A 22,804-nucleotide genomic window follows, 5' to 3' on the forward strand; every position below is an offset into this window, starting at 1 on the left:
ACAACTCTTTTTAATTTGCTCCAACTCCTTTCTCAAGGATACTATTTCGGCCTCGCGTTCTTCACAAGTCTCTTCTTTTTCTTTAAGTTTTGCTTCCAAGAGATCTTCTCTCCTTCTTATTTCCTCGTTTTCCACTTTGAGAGAAATGATTTTGTTCTGTAGTTTCTCGTTTTCTTCAATGGCGCTTATTAACAGTTCATCTACATTTCCTTCTAGCCCCGAGTCATCATCATCATCTGTGAGTGCCATGAATAATGCTTCTTGGCTTTCATCATGATCACTTTCCTCATTTGATTTCTTTTTGATGACCATAAACTAATCCTCATCAGACTCATCTTGCTTGGAGAAGAAGTTTTTCTTATTGAACCCTTTCTTTTTATGTGCCATTCTTTTAGAATTTCCTTCATCATAACTGTCATGTTTATGAGGACATTTTGCTGCATAATGACCTATTTTACCACATTTGAAACAGATAAGAGGATACTTGCCTTTAAGCTTAGATCCTCTCTTCAGCTTTCGTACATATTGAGCCAATTCTGATTCCACATTTGACTCATCACTACAGTCATTCCTCTCGTTCCCTTTCTTTGACTTTGAGGCCTTGAATGCTACATCTTTGGAGCTAGGGCCACCTTTCCTCATTTCATAGGCAGTGAGAATTCCATGGAGTTCATCCATTTTGAGGGTATCTAAATCCTTTTCTTCTTCTATAGCACTTATTTTGGAGTCAAATCTGTCTGGAAGAGACCTTAATACCTTTTGAACAATGGTACTTTCTTCCACCTTTTCGTCCAATCCTTTCAGGGAATTTACTACTTCAGCTACTCAAAGGAGGTATGCTGCAATATCTTCTTCATCTTCCATCTTCAAACTTTCAAATTGTCTTCTGTGAGTTTGAAGCTTTGCCTTTTTTACTTTTGAGTCTCCATCGTACAAGCCAACTAGCTTCTCCCATATTTCTTTGGCAGAGGTACAGTGCATGATTTTTGTGATTCCACTAGTGATGGAGTTCGTGGCCTTTGCATTTGCGATGTAAGCTTTCCTGTCGTCTTGATCTGTTGGAAGAGTGGAAGTCGTTTGGTATTCAGTTTGACAAAAATGCCAGACTTCAGGTCTAAGGGACATTAAGTAGTAAGTCATTCTTTTCTTCCAGAAACCAAAGTTAGTGCCATCGAACAGAGGAGGTTTTCCTGTTGCTTCGTGATTTCTCATCATGGCTGCGGATCCTTCTTCAAGCTGTTAGGCTAGAATGAAGAAGCTGGCTCTGATACCAATTGTTGGGAATACTGAGAGGCGGGGGTGAATCAATGTTTCTTACAATTATTTTTAATTGTTCTAGTGATTCCCAAAACATATATATATTTGTATATGTATACACAGACCATAGAAATCAACAACTGGAATTAATGCTTTTATTAAAGAAACACAAAACAGTGCAATGAAATAAATACAATATTAATATATGTCAAATTGTGAATAGTTGCCAAGTTCCAACTTGGACTTCAGTGAGGCTCCAACCTCCAGAGCACCAACTCTGTTTTGCCAAGACACCAATCTTGGACTTAGGAGCACCAATTCCCAAGGACTTCAATCCTGTTCAATTCTGAGGCTCCAACCTCTTTGGTATACATTGGTGTGCTGCTGCAATTTTTTCAGCTTCCACTGCTTCTACTGCCCCCTTTGCCTCCTCTACTTCCACTATCTCATACTCAAGTTATACCATACACCAACGACAACATCAGTTCTTTGTTTTTGTTGCTTTTATACATTCCATGCCTCTGTCCATTCATTTCAACTTTCTCGCTGGCTCTTTGGCTTCCTTTCCCCGCAGGCTCTTCGGCTTCCTCAACGCTTGCTTACCCTGTCAGTTACCTCCTCTCTTGCTTGCTTCTTCGGCTTCCTGGACTTCAGTTCCCTTTGTCTATCCAACCGTTCCAATATTCACAGGCTACATATATCAAAATTGTAACAACACCCCTGTTTTTCTCATGATTGCAGGTATACACTGGAGCCGCCTCATTTAACAGACAGCTACATCTTATCCCAATCATAATCGCCATGATTCGGTCTCCCGCACTATCGGGACTGTTCCTTACAATATTTTTGCCTCAAAACCCAGCGCAAGGCATTTTTTGAGTTACATAGGAAATATATGAAAAAACAGGCGAAAAAGCGCTAAAGGGCGGACTTCAAGGATCATAACACCCTTATCTATAATGTATCGGGTCCGCAGCATTCATCGCAATCGGCGATCGCAAAGGGCCAATGGCCGATGCGATGGATCGGATGTGATATGGTATTAAAACATAATTTATATGCCTGTCGGGTCCGTTCCTTTCATCGCTATCGGCGATCGCAACATAACTGCAGTCACCAATGGCCAATGGCCTATGCGATGGACCGGATGCGATATATTATTCAATCAAACTTTGATATGCCATCGGGTTCGCTTATATTATCACAATCGGAGGCAGGGCCTTTACCACTCCCGATACTCGCTTCGAAATGTCGGATGCGATATATTATTCAATCAAACTTTGATATGCCATCGGGTCCGCGTATATTATCGCAATCAGAGGCAGGGCCTTTACCACTCCCGATACCCGCTCCGAAATGCCAGATGCGATATATTATAGACTGTTTTTAATGAGTCCATCGGGTCCATGCCTCTATCGCAATCGAAAAATTATAGCGTCATCCCTTATGTCTTGCGATCACTGGGGATGCGATATGATATTAAGCCACAGTCTATATTCTCGTCGGGTCTGCAGCCTTATTGCAATTGGCGATCGGGAGAGTGTCATGCCTTTGTGTATTGTTGCGATGGACGGATGCAATATAGCATTCAACAATAACATAATTCTGCATCGGGTCCGCATTATTATCGCAATTGGAAGTTTCAGTGGTGGCACATAGCTAAACCACCGATTAGCGATGTCGCCGATATACATATATATGCCTTTATATATAAACTTCTCCGCCGATAGTGTGTTTGTAATATGTGCCCGCCAATAGTTGTGAATGCATATATATATGGTTTTTAACCGCCGATAATGTTAAAGCATGCATACATGGGTTTTACAAGCCTGATAACATATCTATATGAGTTCTGCTCCCGATGGCTCTCGATAGGCTCCCGATAGCTGTGTATGCTCCCGATATCTGTTGCTCCGATGGCTGTGTCCTCCTTTTGGCATATATATTTATGTTATATACATATGTGGCTCCTCCTATAGCTCCTCTTTGCTCCAATGTGGCTCCTCTGGCTTGGTCTACTCCTCTTGGCTCCGATGTGCTCTGTCTCCTCCTCTTGAATATTGCCATATTGACATCAATGAAAATATGTGTCCAACAGAAAAGACAGTCAAATCATCAAGATATACTACTAAAAACACATCTTTTTCATTTGCGAAGGCAATGTCCATGTGTTACACTAAAAAATGTCACCTTGACTACTTACAGTTAGTATGACTCAAATCAACAGTCATGCTACCCTCTTAGGCAAGTCTCATGCCTCTGTTATCCATCTCAAACTCAAAGAAGAGAGAAAGTCTTGTAAAAACTATGTTTATCTCTGGGGTCGCAGGTTCTCTCTAGCCTTACCTGCGGGGACGCTGACCATGTTCACAAAATCTGCGTCCATGGACGCTCTGTATGTTAAGGGACAGGTGCGTCCCTCTGTAAAAGGCAAAATGCGCGAGTTTTATCTTGAAAAAGTTACTTGTGGTTACTTCTAGAACATTCTAGAGGTCGGTTTGATGAAATGGATGCGCCTCCAGTTGGTTCATGTATCTCTATTAAGGGGGAACTTATCCCATCAATAAGGGAGCTATCCCACCCAAAGAGGGGGATGATCCCATTGATAGTGGACCTGAATAACCTCTTTACAGCACTATAAATAAAGGCATTGAGCCAGAAGGAGAGGAGGTTGGAGCTATACATTTTCTTTGGGTAAATGCTGCAGGATTTAGGTCTTCCATTAGAGCCTTTGTGAGGAGAGATTGTCTTTACTTGATTCTACTTGGAAGAGGGTGAGCTTTGTCAAAGTAGAGGAAAACCCTTGATGGACCCTGGGAGGAACTTGCACAACACCAAGGCCAGGTTGTAAGAGTTTCTTTGTTTCGTTATTAATACAAACTGGTTTATTTTTCTCAATAGCTTGTGTTAATGAGTTATTTCATGTGTTCCTTGGTCTGCATGTTGAATATATGTTTTATTATATGAAATGCAAGTGCTTGGTAATTGTTTGATTGTTTGTGGTTGCAGGAATTGACTTGAAGGAGGAGCTCATCCGGATCGTCAAGAACGGACTTCAACAACAGCGTTTTGGAATAAGGTAAGCCTAAACACTTGTAGTTTTCATGTTGTAAAAGGTGTATTTAGAGAAAGATCACTCCATTTTGTCTTGTTTGTCATTAGAATGTCTTAGACTTCTAGGAAGGTCAGTCGTGTCCGCACCCTTGACAGATTCCGTGTGACAAATTGGCGACTCCGCTGGGGAATCCATTAATGAGAGAGTCTTTTCCTTTATATGAACTTTGCTTTGAGAAAATCATTTTTATTTTCTGGTTTTTGACTGTGAGAATTAGTATTTGGGTGGCTTAGCTTTAGATTTAGTTAGATTTGGTTTTTCTTCATTTTTCCAGAAGGACGCACCCTCTGAGTACTGCACAGTGCGTCTTTGGACGCGCTGTTGCCGTCTGCACAGAGCGGGGCCGCACCTGTGACAACGGGTTGCCTGCGTCTTCCTGTAAAACTTAAGAAAATTCCATTTTTGCTTTAAATTGCTTTTAGATTTTGTTTTTCCTTAGTGTTTTCTGCCCAGATCCTTTAGTACCCTGTCAAGAATTTTCACCTGAACTTGTTTTGTGAGCTTTGAGTGTTTTAGTGGTTTTCAACGAAGTTTAGACCTAGGGTTTGATTTTTGGAAAGGCTTTGTAGTGACTTTGATAGTAGAAAGTTGTCCAGCCTTAGATCTCTCTGGTTAGTCAACCTTCTTAGAAGTCGGGCCTGTCGTAAAGTCTCCTTTTGTGAGCAACTTGCCATTTGAGTTGTTTTGGGTCAAATTTCGAATTACTTGTTTATAAAGTATTGATTTCCATTTTACAAAAAGAACAAAAAGATTAGAGTTTTGTTTTGGCTAGTTTTTGATTCTGCAATAAGCTAGTCCTTGATTTGATTGTGATCAAGTAAAACACCTTAGAAATAATCATTGTTAGTTTTGGCCTCGTTAAGATTGCTTAGAGTAAATTTGCCTTTAGTTTGCTTATGAGTGCATTTTCATAGATTTTAAGAGTTGTTAAGATTGATTTTTTGGTTATATTAGATTTACTTGCTTTATTAAAAGAAAAATACAAAAACATCTTCTTAAAAAGTCTTGTTTCAAGTAGCTTTTTGTTTTCAAAAGAAGAAAAGAGTTTTTTCGTGCATGTAAAGAGAAGTTATGTTTTTATGCTTGGAAAAGAAAAACGAATTGTTTCTTTGATTGTCTTCAATTAAGAAGTTGCTTTTATAAAGATTGCATTCTCTCAACTTTTTAGTTAAGCAATTCATCGAAAAAGTAAAGTAGTGGATAAATCATTCTAGGTGCATTTTGTAGTGGTTTCGAGTCGAGTCAACACACCACTGGTTTCACTTCCATCACCTTTTGACTTAAGAAACAACCTTAAAAGTAACGCTTAAATTAAAATCAATCTAGTAATCTTTATTTTTCTAGGGCTCTGAAGCACCAACATAGCTTAGGCTAGGGTCTTGGAGTAGGTGAGTACTTAACTCTCCAAGACTACAAAACCAAACAGATAGTCTATCTTGAGTAGAACAAATCCAATTGTTTCAGTTACATTCTGGGAAAGCTCCTCTTAAAGGAGAAGCACGAGCTCGTGTCCGAACCAGTGAGGGGATCATTCCTCCCTCGTTGGGAACGACGCCAGGCAGTACGTATTACAAACGGTAAACCTCGGATTAACCATTGTCGAGGAGCCAGGGGTCACTTATCGGTAAACCTTGGATTGTTGTCAAGGAGCCGGTAAGGGGATTGGAGCTTGCTACTCTGCCCTTGCGTGCTGTCGGAGTTTAGACTGTTCCCCCAGGTGTAATTGTTGTGATTGGTAACCTTAGTGGCCATAATATCTAGGATTCTACCCAAGGTGACGGTGGAGGGAAGGTCCCACTGTACCTGGAGCAGACGTCGGTTATACTCACTTGGATTTTCTGGGGGGTTCGCTTCACTTCGAGACGGTTAAAGTGGAGGAACTTGGTCCAGTCTATTCATTAAGCAGGTTGCCGGGGTAACTGTTCCACCCACCATTTCTGTACTGAATCCTGCGAGGTTGGGCCTAATCACCAACTAGCGCTTTTGGTCCGGAAGACTACTGTTTGTGTGTGGTTTGACGCTCTAGATTATTTAGGCGTGTGCTTCAAATTTGATTGGTTCTTTAGAAGACTTTAGGTGGTTTGATTTGAAATTTTTTACTTTGTTTTCGTGTGTTGTAGTTAAAATCTTTAATTGTGGCGGAATTACCGAGACAGTCCCGTAGACTTCGGGGCAAGTCTCCTGAGATTGTTACCGGAATAGATTTGTTAAGAAAACTCCGTAATTCGCGGGGTGAATCTCCTGAAGACATTCCGGGTCATTTAGAAGGGTTAAAGGTCCTTGTAACTCCTCCTAGTGGCAGTAGAGTAGGATCACCTGAAGAAGGAGAATCTTCCTTGGTAGTCCATCCAGATTAGAAACAGGTTACAATCCCGAAGCTGTTACAGTTTCCGAGCTTGCTGGTAGTTTTTCATCTGCCAGTGAAACAGGCGAAGAACCTGAAATTTCAGAACCTGTTACTCCAACTCCTAGTGTTCCTGATTCACCAAGAATAGAAAGAATTATCACCGAAAATCTTCCTGTTGGATTAATTGCTATAGAAGAACTTGTTCCAGAGGAAGAAATAGGCGTTTCTGATTCTGAAGATCTAATTACCCTTGATCTAAGGGAGCGTGAATCCATCTTTTACAGTCCTCCTAGAAGTGAATCTTGGTACCTTGCATTAACCAATTTTTTAGACAACTCAGTAGGTTTTTCTACACCTCGTACTCCGGTTCCACCTAGAGGAATTCATTCTCCTGTAAATATGTCTGGTCAGTCATCTGTGTTTTCACAAAGTCCTGAATCATTTTTACATGGCGGTCCTTCTGTTCCTACTGGGTATCAATCACTTTCTGGTACCTTTGCGGGAGCATCTCCTCAACCTGTTGATCATGGGTTATTAGTTGGAAACAGTGGTAATGTACCATTGAGTATAGGTGAAGTTTATATGATGTCAGGTTCAACTCCCATTAACCAACCTCAAGGTGGCCAATTACCGCCTGGGGGGCAACCTTCGTTAATGCCTGGGGGGCAACCTCAAGGTACTTCATTCGTGACTGGGGGGCAACCTCAAGGGTATCAACCCCAAGGGTATCAACCCCAGCCTCAATATGTACCCCAAAGTCAACCTCAGTATCAGTATCAACCTCAAGGATGGCAACCCCAAGGGTATCAACCTCAAGGATACCAACCTCAAGGTCAAGGTCAACCCCAGTATTCGTATTTACCTCAAGGTTATCAACCTACGGGTCAATACCCTGGTCAAGGTTATCAACCACCTCAAGGGCAATCATATGGGACTGCACCTTACAGTTATCAACCCTATCCTCAATACGGCTATGGATCTCAGTATCCTCAACCTGTTACGAGTCAATACCCTGGAATGTTAACATGGGATCCGTCACAGGGTCAACAGATGTCGCAACCAAGTATACAGTCGGTACCTCAAGCAGGACAACCTGCAGTTCCTGGTCCACCCCAGCAACCGCAACCTGTCCAGTCAAGTGTTCAGACCCCTGTAACTTCGTAGTTACTCAGCCGCCAATTGCACCTAGTACTCCACCTCACACGGCTGCAGCAACTACCGCTTCATCTACCATGCTTACTTCTGGAGTATCGGCAGCTCCGGTTTCTACTGTCCCTGTAACCACTCCTCAGACATCTGTACCGTTGTCTGGACCCACGGTTCAAACCACAGTCCAGATGCCTGCAGGCCAACCTGGTACAAGTACGGTTGTTACTACTCAACCTCAATTTGTTCAACCTCCGTACCAGGGACAGTATCAACCTGGGCAAGCTGCCCAACAACCGGTTTACCAGTATCAACCGTATCCTGGGTACACTTATCAACCACCTCAGCAACCCCAGTACGGTCCGGTTAATCCTGGTTTTCCAGGAGGATATAATATCCCAATGCGACTCCTGTTCCTAGTTATCCTGGATATCCTCCTCCTGGGGCTGGTATTGTGACTCAGAGTTTTAGAGATCCTAACCGGCAGTTACCGTTTATTGCGACTTTAGATTTACCCGACTTGACGCGCCTAACGAACGATCCAATTCAATATCTTCCGTTCTGGCCGCCAATGCCAAATAAGTTGCCCAGCGATATACCCAAGTTCGAAGGTAAGTCTGGAGAGGATCCGTCTAATCACGTGATGACTTACCACCTCTGGTGTGCATCAAATTCCATCTCAGATGATTCCATCCGCTTACGTCTTTTCCAGCGTACACTCATTGGTCTCGCAGCCAAGTGGTACATTGAGTTACCACGGGCCTCTTTTTACAACTTTAGCCAGTTAGCTACCTCGTTCTTAACTCATTTTCAGTTACCAGTCAGATACGATAATGGTACAGAATTATTAACTTCGCTAAAACAATCGACATCCACGTACATTTCTGATCACATCCATGAGTGGAGACGTCGAAGAAGATTAGTGAAAGTTTTTATCCCGGACCAAATCTTAGCTGAATGGTTTGTCAAATCATTATTACCAAGAATTACTGAAGATGTAGCTAAGGCCGGAGTAGTTACTGAGGAGCAAGTCATTGCTCAGGCACAATACCTTGACTTAGTTTACACTCAGTCGGGTACGTTACACGAGAAAATTCCGGATCTTCCAAAGTCAAACCAAATCGCTGCTGCTCCTTCGGGATCTCATGCCGCTGATGGTATGATTGGTATCGTGACTACGAAGAGTAAGAAGAAGTCTTCCAAGACCTCCAATACTCCAATTATCACTTTGCCTGATTCTCCGACAGGAGAGTCTTCTCCTCCTGAACTTACCGCCGACATTCACGCTGTAGAGTCATCTACGGCCAAATCCAAAAACGGTGGAAAGAAGAAAGGAAAGAAGAAGGCTAAAGCAGACAAGGCTCCAAAGGAGAAAACGGAAAAGTCGGAAACCAATGACGAAAAGCGCAAACCTCGATATCCTTGTCTTATTTGTGAAGAAGATCATTTTACGAGAGACTGCCCTCATCGGGCCGAGGTAGTGAAAATAGTCAAAGGTTCTCCCACTCCTGCTGTGTTAAAAAATCCATTTCCAGAGCAGGAGAATAAGATGATAGGTTCTTCTTCGAATGCCAGTGAAGAACCCATTTTGATGATGTCTCATGTCAGGATTGCGACTCGATCGCAAGATTATGGTAGTAAGGCTCCTGTTGATGGTAAAGAAGCAGAATCTTCTCACTCTAACCCATCAACCTCAGCTCCTGGTTCCGATCCACTACAGATCGAAAAACCTAACCCAGACTTAGTGATTAAGCCGCCCGCCAAGGGTGTACTTCGAAGGTCTGCTTTCAATCCACATGCGAGAGCAGCCCAGAATTACAACATTGTTGAAGACTTAGCTGTTTCACCTTCAGCAATGTCGGCACTCGAAGTGCTGCAATCATGTCCAGCGCAACGAAAATTGCTTTTGTCGGCTATTGGAGCTGTCGATGTTCAGGACCCGAACCTAATGATCTTTGATCTAGAAAATAGTACACCGCGTCTCCCCCATCAAATGGCTTTCCAAATTCCAGTGATAGTCAAAAACAGGCCTATTCATCGGACTGTGATTGATGAGGGAGCTTCTACGTGTATTATGTCGATTCAATGTTGGAGATCGCTTGGTTCTCCTTCGTTGAACCAATCCCCCACCATCCTTAAGGCCTTTGATGGCCGTGGGTTCCGTCCGTTTGGTATTCTACAAGAATTGCCTATAGGGGTCGAAGGTAAAACCGTTAGTCTGGATGTGGAAGTGGTTGATGCCCCTCTAGACTACAACCTTCTTTTGGGTCGAAGTTGGTCATATGCTATGACAGCGGTCGTTTCATCGGTCTTCAGAGTCATTAAGTTTCCACATAACGGTAAGATCGTGACTATTGATCAGCTGACATACTTTTCATCCGACCCAACCTCTTTAGAAACTATCCAGCATGTTGGTAAAACGACAATCCCTTATAGGGACATTGGTGTAGGTTTAGTTAAGGATTCCGGTTTACTGGGAACTTTTCCTCTCCCTCCACTCAATGCAGACCCTTCGTTCGCAACAATTCATATGATCACGTCAGAAAACATTATTTATGATGATCCTTGGTATGTTCCCTCTGACTCTGAGCTAGACTCACTCGGTGATGTTATGCCGTTGAGTCCGTATGAGATTGCTTATGAAGCTCTTATGTCTTTTACCGACTTTCATTCAACCGACCAAATGAATGTGGTCAGTGAAGAGTCACTTTTCACCTCACCCTTAGAACGGATAACGTTTCCCGAAGAAGTGTCATCTGACGAACAACTTCGCGAAATCCTAAGTGTAGATGATCTACCATGGGAAGATCTCCATCACAGATCTTCGTTTTTACCTAAGGATGATGCATTTGAAAATGATTTTTCATCTATCTTTACCGCTGAATATGTCAAAGACGCTCAGGATCCAACGAAACATTCTGATTCAGAGCTGAATTTAGGGAATATTTCTCGTACTATTCCCATTGATATTTCAGTGAAGCCCGGAATCGAGGAGAACATTCATATAGGTGCCGCATGTACTGAAGAAGAAATCCAAACTTACAAGGCCCTATTCCAAGAATTCCGCGACGTGTTTGCCTGGTCTTACGAGGAAATGCCGGGAATCGATCCTGCCATTGTTGTTCATGAAATCAAAACCTACCCGGATGCTAAACCCATTCGGCAACGGTTGCGTCAGATTCACCCTCGAAAAGCGGCTGCGATTAAAGCAGAAGTCGAAAAGCTGTTGAAAGCAGGTTTCATTTATCCGATCCCGTTAACGGATTGGGTATCGAATATTGTTCCCGTCAATAAAAAACAAGGAACAATAAGAATCTGTATCGACTATAGGGATATCAATCGAGCTTGTCCAAAAGACAACTATCCTACGCCTTATATCGATCAAATTATTGATGATTGTGCCGGAAGTGAGATGTTTTCCTTCATGGATGGTTTCTCAGGCTATAATCAAATCAATATTCTACCTGCCGATCAACCAAAAACGGCATTCATTTGTCCATGGGGGACATTTGCTTATTGCAAATTACCTTTTGGGCTTAAGAATGCCGGCGCTACTTTTCAACGGGCGATGTCTTATGCATTTCATGACATCAAGCACATTGTGCAACCCTATCTCGATGATTTGCCTGCTCATTCTTTACAACGAGCTGATCACCTTGTCCACCTACGAGCAATCTTTATGAGGTGTAGGCATTATCGAATTCGGTTGAATCCCCACAAGTGTGTTTTCTGTATAGAAACAGGTCGATTGCTGGGATTTGTTGTTTCAAAAGCCGGCATTCGCGTCGATCCCTCGAAAGTCGAGGCTATCATCAAATTGCCTCCTCCTTCGAGTTTGCGCCAACTCCAAAGTTTGCAAGGGAAAGCGAACTTTTTACGCCGATTCATCCCAAACTACGCCGAGGTCACTAAAGGTTTTACACGGTTGTTGAAACAGAACGCACAATTCTTTTGGGACGAGATTGCCCAACAATCTTTTGATGCATTAAAACACGCGTTGACCCATGCACCGTTATTGCATCCTCCCAACTACAACCAGGACTACTTCTTATACCTCGCAGCTTCGCATTCCACCATTGGAATGGTGTTAGTTCAAGAAGATGAATTCAAAGCAGAGCATGTGATATATTATCTTAGTAGAACCTTAAATCCCACTGAGTTAAAATATTCGCATGTGGAGAAATTGGCCCTGGCAGCCGTTCAAGCTGTCCAGCGTTTTCGTCACTACATTCTTCTCCGCAAGACTACAGTTATTTCGGATTGCAACCCTATGATTTATATTTTGACAAAACAACTGCTAGGGGGCAAGTACTCTAAATGGATTGTTATCCTGCAAGAGTTCGACTTGGAGTTCGAGAAGTCCAAGTCTAAGAAATCTTTAGTTTTTGCGGAATTGATGTGTGATTTCCCGAGTGCTGACACAGAGACTGTGGCAGAGGAGTCCATTGCGGACGAATCTTTGTTTCTTATTAGCACTTTAGATCCGTGGTATGGGGATATAATCATCTATCTCCAAACCCAAACCTTTCGGCCTGAAGCTTCCAAGGAAGACCGTCGAAAAATTCGGTTTCGATCCCAGCAATACAGAATTATTGGAGATACACTTTATCGCCGGGGGGCAGACTTAGTTTTTCGACGTTGTTTAACTCACGAAGAGGCTGAGAGAGTTTTGAATGATTGTCACTCTGGAGCATGTGGCGGTCATATGTCTGGGTATGCCACAGCTCAGAAGGTGTTGCGCGCTGGCTATTTCTGGCCGTCTATGTTTAAAGATTGTATCCTTGCTGTCAGAACATGCCACAACTGTCAAGTGTTTGATCGAAAGATGCGCGCTCCACCTGCTCCTCTCCACCCTATAATTGCCGCTGGTCCATTCGCCAAATGGGGCATTGACTTTATTACTTGTAACCCTCACTCGGCCGGGGGGCATGCGTATATCATCCTCGCGGTTGATTATTTTACAAAATGGGCCGAGGCGATGCCTACATTCGACGCAAGCGGCAAGACAGCTGCAGTTTTCGTATTCAATCATATCATAACTAGGTTTGGTGTCCCACAAGCAATCATTACTGACCATGGGAGCCATTTTCGAAACGTCATGATGACTGAGCTTACAAGCCAGCTTGGTTTGCGCCACGATAGCTCTACTCCTTATTATCCGCAAGCCAACGGTTTGGTTGAGTCAATCAACAAAGTTCTAGTCATCATGATTCGACGGATCATTGGTATCCATCGAACGAATTGGCATAACATGTTATTTTCGGCGCTATGGGCATATCGAACTTCAGTGAAAAATTCAACAGGTTTCACCCCTTTCCAGCTAGTTTATGGCTTAGAAGCTGTGTTACCTATTGAATGCGAAATCCCATCACTTCAAATGGCTGTCGAATTACTTCCAGCTACTTCCGAAGAGGAGAAACGGTTATTATACTTGGCTAAATTAGATGAGACTCGACGTGACGCTACTTTAGCTATCGAGACTCACGCGAAACGAATGAAAGCTCAGTACGATAAAAATGTAACCCCTCGAAGTTTTTCGGAAGGAGACCTAGTACTATTATATGATCAAGCTAACGATAAGCTAGGTGCCGGAAAATTCGTTCCCATGTGGCATGGGCCCTACATTGTAAAGCGAAAGCTAGCAAAAGGGGCTTATGAGTTAGTTGATTTTGATGGGGACTCTTTGGGTAAACCCAGAAATGGACTTTACCTAAAGAGGTATTATGCTTAAAATGATGGGTATGGAGAAATTTTTAGATAGGTTAGATTTCCTTTCTAGCTAGCAAGTGTGTTAGTTTAGTCAGTGTGCTTAGCTTAGCAAGTGTGGTTTTTCGTCATTATTCTGGCTTATCTTGGTTTTACTCTTGATATTGTAGATGTCGACGCCTCTCCAAACATACATTGGATTTGCTGATGGTGCTTGTCGTAATACACGGAATATCTCTTCCGCAGCTTGGGTTATCTATTCGCCCTCTGACGAGTTAGTTTCTATGCATGGGGTAAGCCTCGGTCAAACAACGAATAACATTGCAGAATACAGTGCAGTGGTTGAATTATTATCCGAATCTATTTCATTTGGAATTCGACGTTTGATAGTGAGGTTAGATTCTGAACTTGTTGTATTACAGCTTAATAGAGTTTATGCCATTAGAAATCCTGTGTTATTAAGGTTGTTTTTGAGAGTGCGTCTCTTGGAACGTGAATTTGATTACATTGAATATCAACATATTCCAAGGTCTTTGAATACATTAGCAGATGCAATTGCTTCTCGAATGTTGGACAGACATTTACGATAATCATGCAAGTAAATTTAAAAACATTTCATCACATATGTTAAACAAGATAAGCCGGTAATAGTGATATATATAGATAGAAGTGTGTCAAAAAATATATACATCGTCTTCGATCATAGGTTTAAAACACCTTATGATCGGCAAAATGATAGTACAAAAAGTCAAAATGTCACATGTGACTACAAAAGTGACTAGTCAATCACTGGTGGTGCTCTCTGTACGACACCACTGCGCGGGCTACCTTACGCAAAAATCTCCTAAACGGTCCAGGGACCGCGACTACGAAGCGCTGAAGCCTGATAGGAATGTCGTCCATAGTAGTCTCAGGTATATCTGCCGTGAGACGCTCTAGATCATGCTCCAACTCAGCTAGTACTTCTGCTGTCGCATCCTGTGGGGCCGGTACCGGTGCAGCTGGATGTAGTCTATCATAAGGCCGGAGGTTGGCTGGACGCTGTGGACCAACATCTGCATTTTGAAAAAGTTTACTATTAGTTTTGAGACGATATATATAAAAAATACATAACTAGAAAACTTGTGAAAATAAAAAGTACCTCTGTCGTCCCATTGTTCTCCCTGTGGAAGAACCATGTCCGGATCACCTCTGAAATCCATTCCGGCATACGGAAAGTCCTGTATCACAAAAAGCTGGCCCTCTAACCAGTCAAAATAACTATCTGAGAATCGAACTACTGTCGCGCCCTCGTCAGGATGCCGGGCCATCACCGCAACCCATCGTATCAGCTTTGGCTGCTGAGGACCCAAGATATCAACAGTGAGTTGCTGAGGGATCAGCATTGGAATTCTCTCCAAGGCAAAGCTCACGACTATAGGCCCATATCCAAAAGTCTTTAGTCGTCCGTTCTTTGCCTTGGTCAGTTGGCTCTTCATATGAGCCGACACAGCTTCACACCAGTTGAAAATGGTGCCTTGGTAACAGTCAATTGCCATCCGCATTTGGGATCCGGAAGCAATGTGTAAAGCGGCCGCGCCGCAAATTCTGGTAACCGTGAACGCTATGACTTTGAGTTCCGGTAGAGTGATGTGTTTTATCTCTATGCCTTTTGAATGGTGAGCCCCAGGTGTGCACCAATTCTCGCGGAGACTATCAAGGGATTGGCCACCCGGCCTAGTCCCCGCAAGACTGAGTTGCTCACCTCTGTTTGGCAAGCCAGTGAGAAAGTATACATCCGAGGGCTCTATCTCGAGCTGGTGCCCTCCTATGTAAAAGCATTGTTCTTGTACGTTCCATCGCTCAACCAGCCATTCCAAGAATCTTACCTGGCCCCTCATGCCCGGTATGGTCCAATATTTGTATAATCCGCATGCTCTTAGGGCATCCAGGGAAGGTTGATGATTTATTGCAGCTTCATCTTCCTCTACATGCTCTCTTTCTCTCCAGTCTAACATGATTAATGCCCTGCATATCAAAAATAGCAATTAGAAATTAATTTGGGAATTTTTGGTGGTTTTTTGAGAGAGTTGGGGTTTTGAAATGCGCGTTTCTCGGAGGACGCACCCCGGCTTTGTAGCACAGGGCGCCCGGACGCAGCTGGCCTGAAGGCGGGCTGCGTCTTCCGACCGTTTTCCCGTATGAGAAAAAGTCGGGGGACGCAGGTCACCCGAAGGGCACCTGCGTCCGCCGAGAGGCGCATTCCAAAACCAAAACCCCCCAAAAAATGAAACTAAAACCTAAAAATTGATTCTAAACGGATAGAAATGCAGAGTAGGATGTGTAAAATACCTGGATGAGACGGCGTTCGATTCCGACGGTCAGATTTTCCGCAGCAACCACGGGAAGTTTCTTGTCAAAAGCTCCTTTTTCAACCTCAACAGTGAAACGGTAAAAATGACATGGTAAAAGGTCTTTTTATAGGTTTTTTGGATGAATTAGTTCATTTTTTACCATGAAAAGATGTTTTTGAATGTATTTTTGCCTATTTTAAACAGGTATGAGTAATGTGTCGCTTTTGTGCAGGACAAAGGGATTTCGAGGGAAATTGTAATTTTTCACAAACAAAATATCAGAGTCATCTTTTAAGCCCTTTTCTGACTCCTAAAACATGAAAAGATCGCCGAGTGTTTCTTTTTCACTCGTTAAAACGGAATTAAAAGACGGTCCCCTTTTAGCTCTTTTCTGACCGCAAAATCAGGAAAAGATTGCCGGGTTTTTGTCGTTTCGAACTCGATAAGGAAATAAAACGACGTGTCCTTGATCGCTTTTTACTTTTCAGGTTAACGACACTATTATGAAAGTACTCCTTGGTCGCAAGATCAAGCGGTTCCCCCAGGTATTATTTTATACTTTTTCGGGCTTGAGGGACACAAATATACGAAAAAGTTCAACGTGGAGTCTCCTTTAGTTTTTTCAGACTCTCTAAAATTGAAAAACGCCGAGTTTCTCCTATACTGGGCTCGTTAAACTTTTACAGTAGAGGACCTGTTCAATTACAAACAGGAACGAACCACTCCTTCCTAGGGTTCGAATTTAAACTAGGTTGGACTCGTCCGAAGGATGAGCTTATAATCAAGCATATGTTATCCTCCTCAAGCTTGTTAAAAATAAAGAGGTACTTGCCAGAAATGGTGGGGGAAAAGAGAGAAGAATGAACCTGTTTGTCACCTTTTGTCTCAGAAGAAACTTTATTACCACTCTTGAACACGACACTTTTCATTCACCTGGGTTGGGAAATCTTTTACCTCACAGTTGACCAAATCACTTTGAAAGTCTTTAACCGGGTTCCGGGATTAACTTTGAGTTATTCGTCACCAAGCCATCTGTTGTGTCGTTATGTGTTCAAGAGGTCTGCAAGCAAAAACTTTCATCTGCAAAATACTTGTCATCCATTTGACCATCCCTGAGTCAGTCCTTACAGCAACATTTCTTCAACTTGAACAATGATTTCGTGTTGCGGGCTTGCCTGCAACGGGTCGCTTTCTATCGACATCGACACATTATCTAGAAAGATGACTTAGGAATCGACAGTACCTTGAAGTCTGCATGCATCAATGGCAGGTTTCTCGCCTTTGACGTCAGTTTACATCATTGACTTTCGATCAAAGGATTCCGTGAAGTGTTCGACATCAAAACATCTATTCACATTTCACGGGTTGTGCTTGGTACTTTGAGGACCATTGACATTACTGGTGGTTTCTCTCACGCTTGTTAACAGTTTACATCATTGACTGGTAATCAAGTGGTTTCTAACATGTTCGACATCGAATCATTTAATCACATGCTAGAATCGTACCAATTCGGGAAGTAGAAGTGAAGACCCTGGATCTAGTTTCTACCATCCAGGCTGCGAGGAGTTTTGTATTCATTATCTATGTAGACTAATCATAAACAGATGGCTGCGTCCATACTGTGTCTACAAAAGTCTATAAAAATGATGTACTGCAAGATCATTCCTGTATCAGAATAGTTAGTCCATTAGTTAAAGTTTTGAATCTGAGTATGGGAATGCCTACCTCAGTGATGATATAATCTTATCCATGTATTTTGTGTTGAAAATTGCAGGTTCCAACCAGGCCATCCACAAGGCAATCCTTGAAATGATAAAGCGCTTCACCCTTCCTAGAATTACAAAACCCTATTCTATTCCAGGCTTCGCACTTTAGGGGGCAATCTGTTACACTAAAAAATGTCACCTTGACTACTTACAGTTAGTATGGCTCAAATCAACAGTCATGCTACCCTCTTAGGCAAGTCTCATGCCTCTGTTATCCATCTCAAACTCAAAGAAGAGAGAAAGTCTTGTAAAAACTATGTTTATCTCTGGGGTCGCAGGTTCTCTCTAGCCTTACCTGCGGGGACGCTGACCATGTTCACAAAATCTGCGTCCATGGACGCTCTGTATGTTAAGGGACAGGTGCGTCCCTCTGTAAAAGGCAAAATGCGCGAGTTTTATCTTGAAAAAGTTACTTGTGGTTACTTCTAGAACATTCTAGAGGTCGGTTTGATGAAATGGATGCGCCTCCAGTTGGTTCATGTATCTCTATTAAGGGGGAACTTATCCCATCAATAAGGGAGCTATCCCACCCAAAGAGGGGGATGATCCCATTGATAGTGGACCTGAATAACCTCTTTACAGCACTATAAATAAAGGCATTGAGCCAGAAGGAGAGGAGGTTGGAGCTATACATTTTCTTTGGGTAAATGCTGCAGGATTTAGGTCTTCCATTAGAGCCTTTGTGAGGAGAGATTGTCTTTACTTGATTCTACTTGGAAGAGGGTGAGCTTTGTCAAAGTAGAGGAAAACCCTTGATGGACCCTGGGAGGAACTTGCACAACACCAAGGCCAGGTTGTAAGAGTTTCTTTGTTTCGTTATTAATACAAACTGGTTTATTTTTCTCAATAGCTTGTGTTAATGAGTTATTTCATGTGTTCCTTGGTCTGCATGTTGAATATATGTTTTATTATATGAAATGCAAGTGCTTGGTAATTGTTTGATTGTTTGTGGTTGCAGGAATTGACTTGAAGGAGGAGCTCATCCGGATCGTCAAGAACGGACTTCAACAACAGCGTTTTGGAATAAGGTAAGCCTAAACACTTGTAGTTTTCATGTTGTAAAAGGTGTATTTAGAGAAAGATCACTCCATTTTGTCTTGTTTGTCATTAGAATGTCTTAGACTTCTAGGAAGGTCAGTCGTGTCCGCACCCTTGACAGATTCCGTGTGACACCATGGCACGCTGAAATGTTGCTCCAGCATTCTTTAAACCAAACGGCATCTTGGCATAGTGGAATTTTCCCCAAGGAGTGGTGAATGTTGTCTTGTCCCTATCATCTTCATGCACCAAAATTTGATTGTAGCCTGAATATCCATCAATTAGCGACATACGTGATGCTCCAACTACTCTCTCGAGAATGTGGTCCATTTTTGGCAGCGGGTAGTTATCTTTTAATGAAACTTTATTCAAATTTCTGAAATCTATGTACGATCTAATCTCACCTATCTTCTTCCTCACAGGAACTAGATTGGAGATCCAATCTGAAAATCTGATCAGAACTATTATACCAGCATTGTACAATCGATTTACCTCTTTTTCTATTGACGGAAACAACTTCGAATTTATCCTTCTCAGCTTTTGGCAGAACGGCTTCTGACTTGGTTTAATAGGAATTATATGCTGGATTATATTTTTGTCATACTCCTTTAAGTCTATATAGTCCCAAGCAAATACATCAGAAAATGAAGATAGTAAACTAATATATTTAGATTTTACCTGGGGAGATAATGCCTTTGACAACTTCACCATCTTTGGATTCTTGGCTGTTCCAATATTTACATCTGTGGAGGTTTGCCGTTACACCAAAACCCGTAGGTTTTGGTAAACATTACAAGCCAATAACTAGGATCCCCAGGGTGGAAATTACGGATTCTATAGAGGTGCGGTGATTCTTCCAACACCCCCCCTCAAACGCAACTTGGGGGAATCGAACCTAGGTCCAAGCTCTGATACCATGTGGAGGTTTGCCGTTACACCAAAACCCGCAGGTTTTGGTAAACATTACAAGCCAGTAATTAGGATCCCTAGGGTGGAAATTACAGATTCTATAGAGGTGCGGTGATTCTTCCAACAACATCTTCAACACCCTTCTCAGTCGGCACTAAGCTTGGCTTTCAGGCTACATCATCTTGATCAAATAGTTCCTCCAAAGGTATAAGACCTTTAGGAATAATATTATCTTTCAATTGTAAGACTTCCATCTGATTTACCTCTATTTCTGGTTCACCATCATCTCGCTCACCATCTGTAGAGGTGTCTTTATACTTGCCTTCATTTTGCAGAAAATCATCAATTTCTTTGTCATCCTAAAACACCTACCAATATCTTAGATTATCAGGAACAGTTGCGCAATGCTTCATGTGAATTTCAAACTTATTGTTTGAATTCATTGGGATCTTCAAATTGCTTGCAACTGTAGCAAGAGAATCTGCAATGACATTTTGTGTACGAGGGACACATGTCAAGATATAATCTAGAAACATCCTCAAAATATCTAAAACTGCATTACGGTAAGCCCTCATTCGCGGATGTTTGACTTGGTATTCACCCTTGACTTGTTTGATTACTAACTCTGAATCTCCATAAACAAAAATTCTCTTTACATTCAACTTCTTGAGTATCTTCAACCCTGCAATTAGTGCCTCATACTCGGCTTCATTGTTAGAACAATCGAAAGCCAATTTATATGAACAAATTATTAAATTTCTTGGGACTTTATTTGGTAGGAAAACAGGTTTGTGTATCCAAATCCCAATACCTACACCATCCTTACCTACTGCTCCATCGAAATCCATACTCCATAAACTGGCTTCTTCCTCCAAGTGCTGGAATTCTGTCTGCTCTTCTACCTTTGGCTGCTATCCATCAATTTTCGGTTGTTGGTGGAACGTAGACTACTCAGTGGTACTTGCAAGCTTCTGTCTCTCTTGATCAAGTATTGCCCTGAAATTTTCTGCTATCTCTAGAACATCTTCCACTTCAACTAACTGGTTATTTACATCATTAAAACCACTATCTTAATAAAGAACAAAAGATTCTAAATCTGTATGTACAGCGTCAATTGGATGATTCAAAGATTTCTCCTTGCTTGTGACCATATACTTCATCTTCTTCTCCCTATATAATTTTCTCAGCTGACCACACAGGAATAGTGGCATAGGAGAAGTCTAATTGCAATGTCCCTTTCAGTTTTTCACCCCACAACCTAGATAAAAGCATGCCAAATCTAGGGGGAATGTCTGCCACAGCTACATCCATGAGAACATTCTTTGCTGGAATCTGATCTAAAATCACAACCAAATCCTTGATAAGACCAATACATCTGACCCTACTGGAATCAAAAGAATAAAGATCATGATATTTACAAGTGATGTTGAGACCCAATTTTTCCATAATTGCCTTTGGCATTGGATTGTGGGATGCTCCTGAATCAAACATGGCATTGTGCAAGACATACTCATGCAATATAAGGCTGATGTAAAATGGGGGTACTTCACTACCCTCATATTGGCCTTCTAATGCAAGACCAAAAATAAGCTTGGGTTGGTCATCCTCCACATTAACCATATCAGACAGGGGATGTACATTCAAAATCTCTGACACTTGACTCTTATAATTGCTATTCTTCATTAATTCTGTCAGAGGTATCGACACTTTTAACTGAGCAATCTCATTCTCTAAGCTAGAGGCTGTAATTTTATCTACCTCTTTGATCGGAGAATCCTTCTTTTTAGGCTTTTCCTTTGTTGTACTTGGCTGATTTGTCTTCTCATTTGCAGATTGTACTTTGCTGGAAGTAGGATCTACTGGCTCCTTTCCTTTTTTCTGAACATTTGAAGAATCGTTCTTAGGCTGTGATGCTTCCTTTTGCTTTTGGACCAGATTGATTGGTACATCCCTGCTCCTGAGTGAAAACTGTCTTTGCTGCGCTGTCAATGCATTCATATATCCCCTCTGATATTCATCTAATTCTTCTTCCAAGACCGTTTCATTGGCTAGTATAAAATCCTCATCTTTCTATACAGTCGGGATCTCTGAATATTCCTCATCCTCCGTGATATAGATAGGCAAACCATCTGCTGTAAAAAAGTGATTTTCCTCTCCTATTGGATCTTCATCATCCGCTGACTCTGGTCCATGCACATAATTCTGTTGTAGAGGTGTTTTGATTTGCTGCTATGCTGATTGATCTTGTGCTCTTTGCTCTCACTGTTTGATCTTAAACTATGGTTGCTACTGACCACGGAAATTTGGATTTCTGATTGGTGCCTCGAGCTTATCTGCAATTGTCAATCTGTCAAACATTTTCTCAATTTTATGAAGCAAATCATCAGCCTTTACATCTGAGGAAGAAGCCTCTTCCTTTATGGTCACTTTCTTTTTGGTCTTCATCCTAGCTCTTTTAGGTAGCAGGTTTGCCTCTACACTCATGGCATTTTTCTACATATCCTCCAATGTAGTAGGATCTCGTTCTCTCAATTGGTATGCCATGTCGGGATCAAAACCATCGGGAAATTTTATTAAAGCCAACCCCATCGGTGGCTTGATATCTGCTGGAATAGCATTATAGATAGTATTGAATCTCACACAATAATCTTGAACACTTTCACCAGCATTCCTCTTTATATTTTCGTACTCGAAAAGAATTTGGAGTGGATTTTTCTTTATCTCCCAACGATCCAGGAATTGTCTGTGTAGAACCGACAAAGTATCAATGGATCTCGCTGGTAGTGCTCTAAACCACTTTCGAACCTCGCCTCCAAAACTTTGCACAAATAATCACATGGTTACATTTTCTTGATCTACCTCATGAAGATCAAAGAAATCGTTCATCCTGTCAACATGTTGTTTCACTGTGATACCTTGAGTAGCATCAAACAATGGTATCTTACTTTGGTAATCAGCCGACATAGCATCCAAGTTTTGTGGCAAAACGAGAGGTGCATATCTGGTAGCCATTACTTGAGGTGGATTGGAAACTGGCCTTGGGGAAACAGGAGGATTTATAACAACAAGGGCAGTCGATGTGATGGGTGTTTGAGGGGTTGAAGGAGGAGTAGAGGTGACAGATCTCTGATTAGATATGCTAGGTTGAACATGAAGGGTAGGGATAAACTGAGGTTGAGAATGAACC

The 22,804-nt window shown here is 42.0% G+C and overlaps 1 pseudogene; it reads right to left on the bottom strand.

Moving 5' to 3' along the window:
• The window catches only part of LOC149148274 (DEAD-box ATP-dependent RNA helicase 22-like), a 60,299-nt pseudogene extending 38,684 nt beyond the window's left edge, over positions 1-21,615 (bottom strand).
• Positions 21,616-22,804: the final 1,189 nt, after the last annotated feature.

Source organism: Pinus tabuliformis, chromosome 9, assembly GCF_031772625.1.
Source record: "Pinus tabuliformis cultivar Carrire ecotype Pingquan chromosome 9, CPIR1, whole genome shotgun sequence".
In the NCBI taxonomy this organism is placed as follows: Eukaryota; Viridiplantae; Streptophyta; class Pinopsida; order Pinales; family Pinaceae; genus Pinus; species Pinus tabuliformis.